Source organism: Panthera pardus, unplaced genomic scaffold, assembly GCF_024362965.1.
Source record: "Panthera pardus isolate Hobbes unplaced genomic scaffold, ASM2436296v1 HiC_scaffold_8, whole genome shotgun sequence".
NCBI lineage: Eukaryota > Metazoa > Chordata > Mammalia > Carnivora > Felidae > Panthera > Panthera pardus.
In genome coordinates this window covers 32,541,526-32,558,234 of record NW_026527013.1, presented here as the reverse complement: position 1 = coordinate 32,558,234, position 16,709 = coordinate 32,541,526, and the positions used below count along the sequence as shown (strand labels likewise).

The following is a 16,709-nucleotide window of genomic DNA, read 5'->3' as shown; positions in this document are numbered from 1 at the left end:
GAGTCTCTAATTCAGCAGAAGAATGCATTGCAGGGTATTACCCGTTCTAGACTTATTCCCCCTGAGAAACTGTCTCCCGAAGGACTTTTGACATGAATTTTTTTTCACCTGCATATATTTGAGTACATCAGGGAATGAAATATAGATTTTGACCAGCAAAATGATGCATCACATAGGTAGAACACTGATGAAATAATGAACAAAAGCCAAATGCGGAAACCATGAAATAAAGTAGACAGTATCACCAAAAGTCAACTGCCGAAACGATTAACACTCGTTGACCTTGGCTTTCATGAGATTTATGGTCTATAATATTTTTAAGTTGGACTTAGAAGCCGCCTTACCATTTTGACTGGATTCCTATTTAATATAAAAGTCCTGTTTACGTTCATGGATGAATTGTTTCATGATGAAGGAATTAGCTTATATTATAAAGCAGTGTTTCTCAAAGCATAGATTCCAGGTGATAGCACCCAATATTGGTTTTTTTGTTTTGTCTGTTTTAGTTTATTTTTAACATGTATCTTTGGTTGATTTTGACACAGATGGTATTCACTACCCGTGAGAAAGCAGAGAGATTGGTTTCTGAGAACTACAGAAATAAGTTCAAAATGAGTGAGAATGCCAGGCCCTTGGGAATAGGAAGCAGGTGGAATTGGTACTATGGGAATGACATTCAGGTGGAATACTTAGAAGTTTGAGGTATTGTCTGGAATGCTCCAAGTTTGCATCTTCACAAATCCAAAAAGTATAAAATCCACTTGTCCAGACTTTTAGCTTTCTTAACTCAACCTCAGTCCACAAGTGCCTCTAAAGAACTGTGTTAATAGAAATACTGAAAAGACTGCTTGTAAGGAATTTGCAGTTGATTTAGAGATATAAGACACCTTCATATGAAGCTTTCAAATATCAGCATGGGCTAGCAGATAATTACTCATTGATGTGTGCCCTCCAGATAATCCATGTAACAGGAGTTCAGAAGCAGGAGACATCTGGTCCAGCTAGAGGAGTTAGTGGCCGGCCAGGTCTAACATGAGGGAATGAATTTAGTGAGCTCTAAAAGAGATGAAGCTTTTATCTAGGAAAAAGGTGAGAATAGGTCATCCCTTGTAGGAACCACAGTACAAATTGTACAGGAAAGCACTGGTGTTTTCATCAGACCTTGGTCCTCAAAGGGAGCACAATCACCAGGAGGCGTTTGGAAATTTGTGTGGATGATTTAGATTGTCACAACTGGGGAGCTGCTACTGGCATTTAGTGGGGGGCATCTGGGGGTGCTAGGCATCCTGTTATGAGTGCGATGAACACACAAGATAGGAAATGTACTTGAGTCTTGTATGACTTTCAGATATCCTGCTGGACATTCATTGGGCTGAAAAACCTACATATGATTATCTTAGGTAGATGATAGATGTTAGATGTTAATAGATAGATGGCTTAATATTATTACATTTTCTGGGATTGTAACTACAGGGAGTAGGTTTCAGGGTTTTTCTAAGCATTGTTCACCATTTCAGAAAATCATATCACTAGTAACAATCCCACTTGTGAAAATTTGGGATTGAGTTTCACTTTGAGTTTGTAACTGTCATACTCATGGGAACTCCACGCATGTATATGTGAATGTTCTTTAGTTCTCATTTCAAAATGTGTGATGGAAAGGTGTGGGGAAATAGGTTCTACTTATATAAATGGGTTAGAAAAAAGCTTAGGGCGGAAGGCCGCCTCGTTGGGGTGAAAGCCCCCAGGCTAGGTATCCAGCTATTGTAATGAGATCACGAGTAAAATCACTTTCCATCTGACGCCAATATACTATTGTGCTTTGATCACAAACTCCACTCGACTCCCCCAGACCCTTTGCTTCTTACACACAGAAGTTAATGATTACTATCTGATTGTTTTCTCCACATTCATGTGTGTTAAGTTCTTGTTTTCCTCACTCTCACCACGTGGGTAATATCTTGTAGGCTCAATAAATACGGAGACGAAACGCCTGCTGGGGGCATTTGTCTCCTCCTGGACATTAGCGCCTCTCGTATTCATTTCTGCATCTGCTCTCTTGCTGGACAAGGGAGAACTTCATACTTTTACTCTGTGACTGAAAGGGAAAGAATAGACACATTCTGTGAATACTGTAACTTTTCTTAAATCCAAGGTGATTTAATGAAAGTAGGTGAAGCAGCAGTAGGTGTCTTCAGTGTAATCATGCCTGAGTGCTTCTATTTTAAAATGTGTTAATTTAGCTTCTTCTTATTAGTAGTCCATTTAAATGAGTTTTCTTTGTTTCTCTTCTATATTATAGTGAGGTGATCTTGTTAATATTTTTCCAATTGTATGCGTACATTGGCTGTGTTACCAAATATTTATCATAGAAATGGGATGTAGAGTTTGAGAAGCATAAAAACTCCTAGGTTAAGACATCAAACCTGAGAATTACAAAGGACATGTTGCCTTAAATTCCCTGGGAGTCGGGGGTCAGGGCTGGGGTGGGCATGGAATGGGAGTGAATCTTTGATCACCTTTTGGTCTTACCTTCCTAGTGCCAAAATAAAGTTAGCTCAGATATGTCAATTTTTAGTCGTCTATTTTAACAAGAGGTAGATAGGCCTTTTAATATTTTTTGCAATGTTTAAATAACTTAGATACGAATATTTATGCAATAACAGACTTGACCAAGAAAATGGCTCTTAATATAACTTCTTTTTCAGCATTTTCAGTGGATCAAAATGTTTTCCTCATGTTCAGAAACCATAGCATCAGAGGGGACTCCCCTGAGAAGATTTATCTGAATAAGCCATTTTAGTGATAAGTAAAGAACACAACCCAATAACCTTCCCCCCCCACCCCACCACCACAGTTTATGTTCTTAAGCTCAATGGAGTTCCTTTTTCTTCTTTTTACAAACTAAATAATGCTTCCCCCACCGCCTGACAGATGGTTGATGCTTCCCAGAACTCCATGCTTCTCCAGAAACTATTCCTCAGGCACGTCTGAAGATCACTTAAACCAAACTTTGGCAAGAGGGAGGAATCTTGTTTCCTCAAAGACATAATGAAATAAGGAAGGCACGAGAGTCAGGTCTCTAACAGTTGGGGCTAGAAGTTGTTCATAAACGTTGTTAGAGAATTGGTGCCAGAGTAAATCCTAGGCCTAGTTTCTCAATATCTGAGGATGGCAGAATGCATCACAGAGGCTTATAAAAGTCTACCAAGAGAAAATAAACTCACTGCTTTTACTTACAAATGAGTTTTCATGTCATTTTAAGAAACAAAAGCATGAAGCCATAAAGTCAATAATGATTGGTTATGGAAACATGACTTGTGTATTGCTGTTAGGTGTTTAATAAAAAGAATCATCTAAACTCAGTCCCAAAGATCCCCCCGATCATTATTTGAGATGAGTTTCTATTATGAGGGATAAATAACCAGGAAACAGCAAATGCAGCGCTCGTTTTATGCTGGAATTGCAGCCAGATGCCACGTTAGCTGTTCTTCGGCCTGCTGTGTCTGGTAAGAAGGGGCTCCTCATACCACAAATGGAATGCAAGGGAAATAAATAAATGAATAAAGCTCATCCATGGTGAGCATGCGGTTTGGATTGGTCTGAGAAAAACAGTCAAGTCATTTTCACCTAGGAAATGCTTTTTGTAATGTGATTCACCCAGAAATTTCTGTCAAAGAGTCATTTTAGGATGGCTGCCTGCTGCCGAGTACACGAAATGGACTAACTTGTTTCGGTTTGGGTTTTGGTTTTCTAGGAAGTTGTTTTGGCATCAAGTGAACATTGGCTAACATTTTCAACTGGGCAATAGTCAACAGTATGGTTACGTTTAAGAGCTTAGGCTTTGTAGGCTTAATAGATTTGGGTTTGAAACCACAGCCTTGGGAAACTGAATGTAAGAGCAATAGCAATGATAACGTTATATCATGAAAAATATTATAAGTAAAATTAGAGAAACTAGTACCATGAACTGTCATGTACCCATCACCCAACTTCAGACATTACCAACATTTTGGGCAAGTTACTTAACCATGTTCTCAGCAGTAAAATGAAAACAGGAATTCTCCTGTCCAAGAGTTCTTATGAGGAATATAATAGCAATAGCATATGTGACTTTTTAGCATAGAGGCTGGCATATAATAAATGCTTTGAAAAGTTTATTGACATTTAAATCAAGAATATTCTTGGGGTGAAGACACAACAGCCTATGCTGAGCAGAAGGTAGGATCTTTGTGGTTTTTACTGGTGTTCAGAAGTTCACAGAGCATATAGGCCCTAGGCATGAAATGATTCGATCTTTTCTTAAAGAAGTAACCCCCAACTAGTGCAGGAATCCAGTGCTTAGCTAACTAGGGCCGTATCTCAGTGAAAATTCCAAATGACTCGTGAAGGGCAAATAAAGCTCCATAGGGAGATGAGACTGTCCTTGAAATAACAATAGGTACAATAAAACAACAAGTTTATAGCTAGACAGTCTTACCCTAAGGAAAGAATATTCTTTTTCCTTAGGTCTCTGGGCCACCAGCATGAGATGACCTCACAGTTAAGAACAGTCCTGCCATTTCCTCTTGGCTATTCTCACAGGCCCTTGTGGCAGTGAGTGAAAACATTCTTTTGGAGCCAGAAATAGTTGTTGCACTCAGCGTAGAATGAGAAACTTTTTGCTGAGCTTCGGGATTCAGAATGATTAATTTGCAGAAAGCTCTTGAGGGCCAATTAGATGGGGCTCCCCTGCCTGGAGAGGCGATAGGCAAGACTAGTTTTGGAAGATGAAAAATGAGCCGGGTACCCATGCTGCTTTGCAGAGCAACTAAAAAAAAGAAAAAAATGCTAGGGAGAGAAAGGGGAGCTTCACACTTGATTTGTAGGGATCATTATGACCTGCAAAGAGTCAGCGGACAGGGTACGTAGATGTAGAAGTTCTTAGACCCAGAACTAGTTTTTAAATTTTGTTAGTTAAATTGTAAATGGTAAATTGTAAAGTATGTTAATTTTAAAAGGGGAGTTATACCATAGACCGCATGCTTTTATGTCTCAGATCTGCCACCTAAACGTCTAGACAAAATTCTTAATCCATGCTAGCTTTAGTGTCCTTGTCTGTAAAATGGGGATGATCATAGTGTCCTTTTCATGAAGTTTTACCAGGGCAAAAGAGATAACACACATTAATGCATGTGCACTGCTTTTATTTATTTATTTTTGAGAGATACAGAGACAGCGTGAGTTGGGGAGGAGCAGAGAGAAGGAAAGAGAGAGGAACCCAGGCAGGCTCCTCGCTGCCAGCGCAGAGCCTGATGCAGGGCTCGAACTCAGGAAACCATGAGGTCATGGCCTGAGCCAAAACCAAGAGTCAGACCCTTAACTGATGGAGCCACCCAGGTGGCCCTATACTCTGCTTTTAAATACAAAAGGTAAAGGTTTACATCATCATTGCAATCATTACTACTATTCTTCTCATGAGTTTATTGGTGATGCTACAGGATGGAGAACTTTTTCTGAATGACACTTGTGTTGCTATTAACTTGGCACTAGGTGGATAATGAACTGGATGTGAAAATCTCCATGCAGTGATTTTATGGTCTCCTTGTACCAAACTGCAGAAAATCCATGCATAAATCACACCTCTTCTCTCTGGCATCCAATCTGTTGACTCTACTTCTACTGTAAACAGTGAGTCAGTGCTGTATCTGGCAGGATGGGAGTTTAAAAACAACAACAAAGTCTGATTCTTTTGGTTTGATCCTAGCCTAGGACCTATTACTAAGTAAGTGTTCAGGACTGATTAGTTGAATGAATGAATGAATGAATGAATGAATGATGCACATTTTCAGTGTCTATTTTGGTTCTTTTACCTAGGGAAAAGTACTAGGCCATGCTTTGTTGTTTTTCTAATGTTTGTTTTATCTGCCTAGCCCTAGACAAAATCAGCCAGCTCCCGTAATATATATTCTCCTTGTTTTATAACTCATCTCATTACTTGTTTTTATTTTAATAGAAGCTGAACAGTAAAAACTTGGGAGTATTTAATTTTAAAAAGCAACTCAACAAGCCCCCTTTTAGAAGAGTACAATATTGATCAAAGAAGACACAATCCATAGTGAATGAATTGAAAAGTGTAATGAATTTAAAAGTTCTTTCAAGGGGCCAGGATAGAAAAGCCCAAATACTTGGGAATTAGGGGTGACTTTGGAAACCAGTGCCATCTTGTCCATTTGCATTTCATTATTCTTCTTTCTGTCTGCTGGGCCCACTGCATTCACTATCAAAATGCATTTATTGCTTAATGGGAGTTAGACACTAAACTGAACGGTTAATCCCTTACAACCATATTTTGAGGTATCTATTCTTATGTTTGTTTTATCCATGAATAAAAAATGAGTCTCAGAGAGGTTGAGCACCTTGTCCAAGTTTACACAGCAGGTCAGCTGCAGAGCCAAGCTGGCTCTGAATCCCAACTCAACTGGCTCTGAATCCCAAACTCTTAAGTTTGCTGTTGAGCAAGGACTGATTGGGGCCAGCCAAAATTTTTTTCCCCATAGACATTCAGACAGACTCTTCAAGTAGGATAAAGGACTTCTGTGATCTTTAACTTGACATTGTCTTTGCCTTCCCCTGGCCTGATCAGCACATCTTCCCTTGATTATCCATTCTCCGAAGGTGATTGGCCAATGAGAGAACTAAGACCAGGATCTGGGACTTGGCGCTGAGATCTCCTTTGATGAAAATTAGGAGTTGGTAAAATTTTGCAACTATTTTGGGCACCGAGACGACAAATACAAAATGAATGTGGTATTCAATAAAAATGTAATGAGATCAGAAGTCCAGTTGCAGTGGTACGAAGAGTAAAGAGAGGTAAAAATGGAAAGTGTGAACTTTTGATTCATCTGACAGTGAACAGGGAGGGGAAATAATGTATTTGAACTGTAAATGGAAAGAGGAGAGATTGAAAATAATAGCAAATAAAGGCTGGGGGTGAGACACCCTCTCCCCCCCCCCCCCCCCCCGGTTTCAGGTATAGCCTACTCCCCATCTCTTCTCTCTCCCTTCACCAAATCAGCTCTAATCATGGTCACCTCTACCTTCCTAAATCCAATCGATATTCCTTAGTCTTTAGTTTAGTTGACTTCTGAGCAGCACTTGCATGACGGCCTACTGTTGCCTCCCTTCCTTGGCTTCAGGGCACAATTCTTCCTGAGTTTTGTCCTATTACTCCTTGTCTCTCTCATGTGTTGGCTCACCTTCTACCCAGAAGTTAAATGTTGGAAGCCCTACACCCTCTACTCTTTTTATTCTAGTTTCCCTCCCTGGTGATCTCATCCACCCCCATAGTTTCATATCACACATATTCTCACATGACTCACAGTTTTTATCTCCAGTCTTGATCTCACCACTTAACTCCAGACCTGTACATTAACTGTCTACTTGCCATCTTTTGAATGCCTCAAAGGGACCTCACACTCAGCAAGTCCAAGACTGAGCGCATAATCTTCTCCCCCCGGCCAGGTCCTCATCCAGGGTGTCTCTCGGTGAACAGCAACACTGTCTAGTTGCTCAAGTAGAAGCCAGGAAACTATTCTCTGTCTTAACCCTCATATTCATCACTATGTCCTACTGATTTCATCCTCCTCAATCTCTCTTGAATCTATCTGCTTCTGTCTCACACTCTAGTCCAAGCCACAACTCTTTTTTTAGACAACTGCCACATACCTTCTGATTGGTCTACCTCCATCCACGCTGTCCTCCCTGCAGTATTTTCTTCACCCTGATGCTAGAGTGATTTGTTTTCCTTCAGATGTAAATTGGGTCACATGACCTCCATGCTTCGAATCCTTCAATAATTTTCCATTCTCCTTAGGACATAATCAGAAACCCATGCCCTGGTCTACCAGATGCTGTATAGTCTAAGGCAGTGGTTCTCAAAATATGGTCTAAGAATGCATCGACATCACCCAGGTGTGTGTTTTCAAATTCAAAGTCTACTGTATCAGAAACTCTGGGGATGGGGTCCAGCACACTGTGTGTTAGCAGGTCCTCCAGATGATTATGATGTGTCTACTCAAGTTTGAAAAACCACTGCTCTAGAGCCTACTTTCCTTTCTGGCCAAATCTGGCCTCTTGCTCTTACTATTCCAGTCTCTTACACCTTTTTTTTTTTTTCCATTCCCTCATATAGCAACATGTTTCTTTCTACCACAGGACCTTTACACAGCTCTTTTCTCTTCCTTAGAAGCTTCATCCTCTCCTCCTTCCCTGGTTCATGTCTATTTTTCCTTGAGATCTTAGCTTAAGAAAGCTGATGATGACTAATTCCTCCTAATACCATAAAATGCTTCTGCATAACACTTAAAATAGTTGTATTTATTTTCTCATTTTTCTGGTTATAGATTAACATCTGTCTCCCCCACTAGACTATAAACTCCAAAAGAATTGGGACGGTATCTGGTTTTGCTTGTTGCTGTTTGTAGTGTCTGGTAAGAGGATAGAGCCTGTGCTCAGATGAATTTTCCCTTACAGTTTGTGTAAACTATTTGAGAGCACAGACAGACCGGAGTTCTCATGGTCAGCTTCCAGTGCCTTCTTCCTCTCAAATGGGATACCTACCTCACAGGTTTAGGGGGCCAATGGAGTGAAGTACTACATGGATAAAACCTGGGACACGGCGAAGCACACAAGTCCTTGATAAATGTTAGCTCCGAGCATTGTTATAATTACAACTACACCGTTAATTACCATTATTCCAGTTTCCAAAATCTCCCTTAATCTTAAGGTTGAGTGTGATGAAAACCAAATAGAGTGGTTCTTAGCAAGAATGCACATTTTAAAATTATAAGATAAAAATCAGGTATCTGTGCAAGATCTCAATTTTTTTTCCTCAAAAATTATTTAGCTGCCAATATATTTGCTCCAGGAACTTCTTGTTAGCCTGTTCACTGGTTTCTAAGGCCATTCACTGATTCGGAAATAATTAGGGAGCACTCGTATGTGCCCGTATGTACTAGGTTCAGGGGCTGTGTTAGTGCTCACGATGGGCACGGTCCTCATAGAGTTGACAGTCCAGTGGGAAAACTGTTCACCACAGTGACAATAAATGCTATGAAGAAGTACAAGGTCCCACATTATGTGTTTGAACCTAGGAGGCCACCCATAAGCTGGGAGAGGTTTTCTCCTCTAAGCTCACCTTTGACTCACAGGTTGAAGCTGCCTGTGCACAAAGCAGATCAAGCAATGAGAGTACACAGTGGCATATGCAGCAAAACCAATTAGTGAAGTTGATGTTTTCCTCCCGCTCCGAGTCAAACTGGTCTCTGTATGTGCTAATTCTGTGTCGTTCTTATAAACAGGGTTTCCATGAAAACCGGCTCTGAGAGGAACAAAAGGGAAAGGCTGGCCAGGAAGCCTGCATTGTTAACGTGTTTCCCAGGTGCTTGATATGTACATGTAGTGGCTGAGAACTATTCCTCGTTAGGCTCTCTGCCTGATTTTTCTTTGGCTGGCTCTGATTTCTTTACCACCCTGAACACCTGGGGCCAAGACTCCTTTTCATAGCAGTGTGAAAGCAATCCTTTCTCTTTCTCTTTTCTCAGTTTGGTCCAGGTCTTAATCTTTGAACAGCATCAAATATTCATCGCCTTTGACAAAGCTGGGGTTGGAGGATCCAGGATTTTTCAAAAGCAGGTCTTGCCTTACCATTGGTGATCCAGTGAGCCTTTCAGCAAGACTGACTCTAAATCATCCAGGCTCAATTAGTTTATTTCAAAGAAATATCCAGGTGTTGTTTGACCTTCAAACATATGGACTGCTGGAGTAAATGAAAGGCCTGCCTGTTCCCATAATGCCGAGGGAACTGGATGGGGTAATTCTTTTTCATATTCCCTGAGTTTTGTAGAGGGATTATTAGGTTTGGGTTAAGTGAGTTATTTACTTTAGCAACCGCTCAGCGGTGGGCTGCATTTGCCTTGCTGAGGGAACAGCCAGGTGTGAGCTGTCACTAAGCACCAGTAAAATAGTGAGAGGTAGGGAGAGGGATTGGGCCACGGACGTAGTGCGTGAGCTCTGAGATTTGGGGGAAACAGCCCGGGGCACAACCAGAGGCAATAAGGTGGGTGTCTAGCTGAGCTTTGTGTCCAGGTCTTAGCAAGTTTCCGTAGCAGGACAGAATGGGTCCTGGGGGTCTTGCCTTTTTGCCTTTTTGCCTTTTCCCGGCACAGGGGGTGATTGCCATCCCCAGACTCCTGACTTAATACCCTAAGGTTTTCTTTAGGAAGGTATTCTATCTGGAATTGTCAGAACTTGGTGCAAAGGCCTGTTTTTGCAGCCTTAACAGTTTCTAAGAACTGGGGCAGTGTTGCAAATAATTGTCCCGTAGCTAGGAGCGTGGTTTTTGGAATTAGAAAGACCCTGTTTCAAATCACGGTTCATCCTGTTTGTTAGTTGGATGACCTCAGACAAGTTACTTCTCTGAGCCCCAGTTTTCTAGAGATGGAGCTGTTAATTCTTTTTTGAGCCATTCACAAAGTATGTTTAAAAAGTATTTCAGTACACATCCAACCAAAAAAGGATTTAATGGTCAAATATACTTGGAAAACCCTTTAGACTTTCTTCTTCTCTCTGGGATTTGATCATGCATATTGTCAGATTAAAGGCTCTGAGAAGCTCCGAAGGTAACAAACCTGTTTAACTTAGTTTCATCCAAAATGTCAAAATGTATTTGAGTTCATGAACTTTTTTCTTTTGTAGAAAATGGGAGCGGTGTTTCATGAAATACAAATGACCTCATAGGATTGTTGTAAGATTTAAGAATTTAAAATGAATGCTTCCTGTGATGTCCGGCCCAGAGTAAGTACTCAATAGTAGTATTACAGTCGTATGATTATTATTAATGAGGGATTTTGGTTTCCAAAACAGAAAACTCTAAATATGATATACCTGATTTTTTTTTTTTTTTTAATCACAGGTACTTTATCAGTGTTTGCCGGCTGGAAATGTACAGATTTCAGCTGTCAGTTATGGGTAGAGGTTGAAGTTTATTGAGTGCCTACCACATGTCTGGGCATCCATTAGGTTCTTTAACCAAATTATCACTACATTTAATGGTCACACCTGCTCAACAAAGTAGGTATTATTCTTCCATTTGTAAATACCAAAGTTGAGGCTCAAGGATGACACGTGACCTGCCCAAGTTGTGTAGACACCCAGTCATGAAATGGGAAATTTGGCTTGGATTTGTTTTCCTCAAAGCCCTTTATTATTCTCAGTGGTTATTCTACAAATCAGGGATCTGGAGGAAATTTACAGTAGTCTACCTGAAATCAAACACTTGACCAACGTGAGGTGATGCAGGACTCAATACTTTGGGAAAGTCCCATTCCAGCCCTACCAAAAATCTTGCCTGTATGGGATTCACCTTGTTCTGCCACTTTGAAGCCTTGCATTTAATCCCTGTGCCCAAAGCACTTCCCCTGTATCTTCTTTCTCGGCTAGCTCTCATTCACTTGTCAGTCCTTTTCCTTGTCTGGCTCCCCATCCTGCTGAGCAGGAGGCCAGCATTGTATCCCGAGCACATAACACCTTGTGTTCCGTAGATATTTATAGATAAGTGAATGATGTCGTTTCAAGACTGGTTATTTCTGCCCTAGAGTTGTAAAGAAAAGGAAAATAAGGTTATTATTTAATAAGCACCATCTCTGTGATATATAAGAGTCTCAGAACATGGTTTCATGGAGTTTTTGGCAATAACATTGAAAATTTCTGTGTAGAACGATGCCGGCCACTAAACTATAAGGAAAGCTTTGGGCCACAGTGGAGATTGTTGAAAATGGCAGCCTAATTTTGCCTGAGTCTTGAGGTGTCTACAGAACGGTGCACAGCTCTGCAGGTTCAGAAACTCTCTTTTTCACAGAACTGTATCTTGACGAGAGGGTGGTGTTTGTGACGCCACTCAAAGAAACCAATTCACGTGAATGCTCCTCAGTTATAATGGTTACTGTCTGTGGTGACTTCATTTACCACGCTGTGTCCTAAGCACATCTCACATGTTACCTCTAGTTTTCCTGCTATTTCTTTAAAGTACTGGTTAGTATTTGCATTACAAACGAGAGGGCATGGCATAAGCCCTGAGAAGTTTTGCCACTTGCCAAAGACCTGTAGCTAGTGAGTGGCAGAGCAAGAAGTTAAATTCAGGTCTGTCTCTGAAGCTCATTTTGCCTCACGGGGCTACCTGGTCATCCAAGATGGGAGCTCTCTCCCTCTTCTTATTATGGGAGTTGCATTGCCAAAGTAATTGGTACTGGACATGAATGAATAAGTTCTCTCTGAAAACTATCCTTGTGAGAAGGATACACACTGACCTTAAACTAAAATTCAAGGCAAATGTTCCTTTAAAGCTTTGTCCGCTCGGCTTAATCATGCTACCCGGCTCATCTTCCTCAATGCCAAGAACATTTTGATGGTGATAACAAGGAGCAGTTGTTAATACCTGAACATCTATTTCGGTGCTTAATTCTGAATCCATGCTTAGCCTTTGAAATCAAATTCTCCTTATGTTCCATTTCTTTGTTTGAGAGTACCTCATGTTAGGCTTGTTTTAGTTCGACATTAATTACAGTTTTGCACGCAGAGAGTAACCCTGGTTTGGAGAGCCTGACTAACTTTCTCAGTGGTTGAGGGATTGTTTCCTGCAAAGATTTCCATGGATGAATTCTTTGATGCATTTTATTTTGATCTTACCTATTTCAGGGCATATCTGGAAGGCAAGGAAGAGCTGGGAAAATTGATTTTCTTGAGCCCATCCTCAAAGACTGGCATATTTTCAGTTATGTATTAGGGTAGTATATTGATGAGATAATTGTGTTGGTTCAAATGACCAAGTACTGGGGAAGCAACACTAAAGCAAAGGGCGTATATGTTCAGTATATGCTGGAAAATTATCTCCAGGTGATGGGAAACTAGAAGAGGTAACCAAAGCCTGCGACCATTTGTGATACTAACTCCTCATTTGCAAATGCCACAGCCTCTTAATGTTGGAAACGAGTGATGCTGCCACCTGGTTTTGACCATTACAGGCCCCCTGGCACAGGGCAGGGCACACAGCATAGAATCAACAAGGGGTGATAGATAGTCTCTCCATTTAAATTCCAATGAGATGATCTTTTTTTTTTGAGATGATCTTTGTTTAAAAAAAATATTTTATTTTTATTTGGGGGGGCGTAGAGAGAGAGAGAGACTGCGAGCATGGCAAAGGGGCAGAGAGAGAGAGAGAGAGAGAGAGAGAGAGAGAGAGAGAATCTTAAGCAGGCTCCATGCTCAGCAGAGAGCCGGATATGGGGCTTGATCCTACAACCCTGGGATCATGACCTGAGCCAAAATCAAGATTTGGATGCTCAACCTACTGAGCCACGCAGGTACCCCAAGGTGATCTATTCTAATTTGGCTTCTATTTCCCAAAGGTATAATTGGATACTTGGGGCTCTTTATGATTAACTGTATAGGGGCCAGTTCCTGAAAGAGTAGTCATCTCCAGGCCTCTTTTCTATTTTTTTTTTTTTAATTTTTTTGTAACGTTTTATTTATTTTTGAGAGAGAGAGAGAGACAGAGTGCAAGCTGGGGAGGGGCAGAGAGAGAGAGAGAGGGAGACACAGAATCCAAAGCAGGCTCCAGGCTCTGAGCTGTCAGCACAGAGCCCGACGTGGGGCTCAAACCCACAAACCGTGAGATCATGACCTGAGCCGAAGTTGGACGCTTAACTGACTAAGCCACCCAGGCGCCCTCTATTTCCATTTAAATGAAGGGACGCTCCTTTCCGTCAGAGTTTCTCAAATGTTGGATCTGAAAACCAGTGTATGAGATTCACTTGGGGCACTTTTATTTTTAAATGTTCCCACTTTACACCTACCTTACCTACATTTCAGAGGGTGAGGTTTGGGTTTCCACGATTTTAACAAGCTTCTCAAATGGGTCTTCTTAGCAGATTTCTAGCTTCAAAATGACCATCTGCAAGAGGTCAGGATTCAGAGGAGGAAGGAGCTGGGAAAAGCCTGGTAGATCATATAGTCCGTTAATTCCCTTCATTTGACAGATGAGGAAATCGAGGCATGGAAGAGCACCAAAGTTGTTAACAGCTCAGAGAGGACCTCAGTGTAGGTTTTTTCAGATTTTTTCCCAAAGACTAGGACAAAAATCCTTTTGTTTGACATTCCCTTTTTCTTTTTAAAAAAGTGTTTATTTATTTTGAGAGAGAGAGAGAGAGAGAGGTCAGGAGAGGGGTGGGGGGGGAGAGAGAGAGAGAGAGAATATCCCAAGCAGGTTCACAGCTGCCAGCACAGAACCTGATGCAGGCCTCGAACCCACGAACCATGGGATCATGACCTGAGCCAAAAGCAAGTGTTGGCGCTCAACTGACTGAGCCACCCAGACGCTCCTGACATTCCCTCTTTCTGCCGGGAAATGGATTTGCTCCGTAAGGCTATATTTTATAAAGAAGAAATGGTGACTTGGTAAAGTCCTCATGGCAGCACCACCCTCCTTTAGAGTCTCAAACAGTTACATTTCAACTAACCTGTTGTGAATTCCTCTGTGATTCCCCGTTGTCCTGAGAGTAGGGCTCATGTGGCTCATGGGTGAAGTGAGCCGTATTCTTCCTTCTGCTATTGTCTCTGCGCTGTTTTTCCTAGCAAAGCTCTCTTCCTTTTTTGACGTGTGAGGGGTCAGGTTATCTAGCTCTCCCCGCCTCAACTGGAAACATTTCTCTGAGTTCCCAGTTGTGGGTGACAGACCCTCCCAGGTGCCTACTTGGCATCCTGTACCCTTTTCAAATGGATAGGTAGTAGTATATCACAATTGTGTTGGTGCTTTTCTCCTTAACCGTGTTTTTAAACTCCCAAGGACAGTAATTATGTTTTGTGTGGTAGGAGCACACATACATGGTATGTGTACAATAGAGACACTCAGTAAAGTACACACTAAATAAGTAACAGGATGATCATCAGGTCCCCGGAGCAGAACGTTCAAGCAGATAATGATCTGCCTGGAATAATGATAATGTTAGTAAGTGACAGAAGATGAGATGGGTTAGGGAAAGTGGGATCGATCATGGAAGGCTTGGGTTGCAAGTGAATGGTCGTGATTTGCTGATGGGGGTGCGTGAAGAAGATTCCTTCTTCGGTGAGGAGCAGGGGTGGGTGTGAGAGGAGGCTAGGAACCACATGAAGATTGTGATGTGACTCGGGTAGTCCAGACTCCAGGCAGTGAGGGTCAGGAGTAGGATGGTGGGTGAGTGAATGAGGAGAAAGGAATGAATCCCAGAAATGCTGCCATGAAAGAATCAAGAGTGCTTCATAGGAGAGAGCCTAAGATTGTTCCCAGGTGTATCTGTCTTCTTTCATTAAGAAGAAATTGGTTCATTCATAACTCAACAAACATTGATGGAGGTATGAGGCACTGCGTTACGACAGTAACTAAAACAGGCACACTCCTTGCTGTTCTGTAAGTGCAGGAGACAGATAACAGATAAGTAAACAGACCCAGGAAGGGGTGCCTGCCTAACAGAACAGGCAGGTAACGAACCTCATGAATTAAGCTGAATAATTTATGTAAAGCCCTTGCCACAGCACTTGGTATACAGTAAAAGCTCAATAAGTGTTTTCATGTCCCTCTACTGAGTGTACTCTGTTTCCTACCAAGTTCTATGTCCTGGGCTTGGCATGTATTAACTTGTCCTTATAACCACTTTGGCAGAAGGTGTGATTGTCCTTTTTAGTTTCAGATAAGGAATCAGAAGCTAAAAGAAATTAATCAACTTCCCCGAATTCCCAGAGTTAGTGAGCAGAAATGCCTAGGTATGCCCAACCCTCGGAACCCAATTCCGTTCTCTTTCCATTATCCCAATGTAGTTTTTGCTAAGCAGTAGTGTTATGGTGGTCTGCTTTATGGTGAATCTGGCAGGATCTAGACTTGCCTATCCATTCAGGGAGCTGAAACAGCAAAGGTCAAGCAAATGGCAGCAGTTACATGTGTCTCAGTTACCGTCATCCAGGTATGCCCCATCGGATGGTCATTCCCCACCTTCCAATGAACATCTTTGATTTGGAAGGAGATTTGCATAATGTGACATTTTAGCAACTCTTTTAAGAATGTGTTCATTTATTTCTGTATTTTTAGAAATCTTAGACTATAGAGAAAGCACCTACAGTATTGCTCAATTCAGATTCTGGATATAGACAGTGGTAGGATAAAAAGTATAACCCTTACAGGGGTGCCTAGGTGGGTCAGTCAGTTAAGCATCTGACGTTAGCTCAGGTCATGATTTCATAGTTCATGAGTTTGAGCCCAGTGTCAGGCTCTCTGCTGTCAGCACAGAACCCACTTAGATCCCCTGTCCCCATCTCTCTCTGCCCCTCCCCTGCTTGTGCTCTCTCTCTCTCTCTCTCTCTCTCTCTCTCTGAAAAATAAACATTTTTTTAAGTATAACATTTTCAGATCTAGTTGAAGTCTTTTTTTGAAATTTTTTTTGAGAGATAGAGATAGAGAGTGAGCAGGAGAGAGGAAGAGAGAGGGGGAGACAGAATCCCAATCCCGAATCCAACAGTGCAGAGCCTGATGTGGAGCTCAAACCCATGAACGGTGAGATCATGACCTCAGTCGAAATCAAGAGTCTGACCCCTAACCAACTGAACCACCAGGTACCCCTGGTTGAAGTCTTTTTCTTTTTTCT

General features: G+C 41.5%; 1 long non-coding RNA gene across 1 annotated transcript in view; it reads left to right on the top strand.

Moving 5' to 3' along the window:
* LOC109279053 (uncharacterized) overlaps window positions 1-16,709 on the top strand; it is a 230,860-nt gene that overhangs the window by 117,885 nt on the left and 96,266 nt on the right. The window contains exon 4 of the long non-coding RNA XR_002085977.2: window positions 10,738-10,836. This is a non-coding gene — a long non-coding RNA (uncharacterized LOC109279053). The remainder of the gene's footprint in view (window positions 1-10,737; window positions 10,837-16,709) is intronic.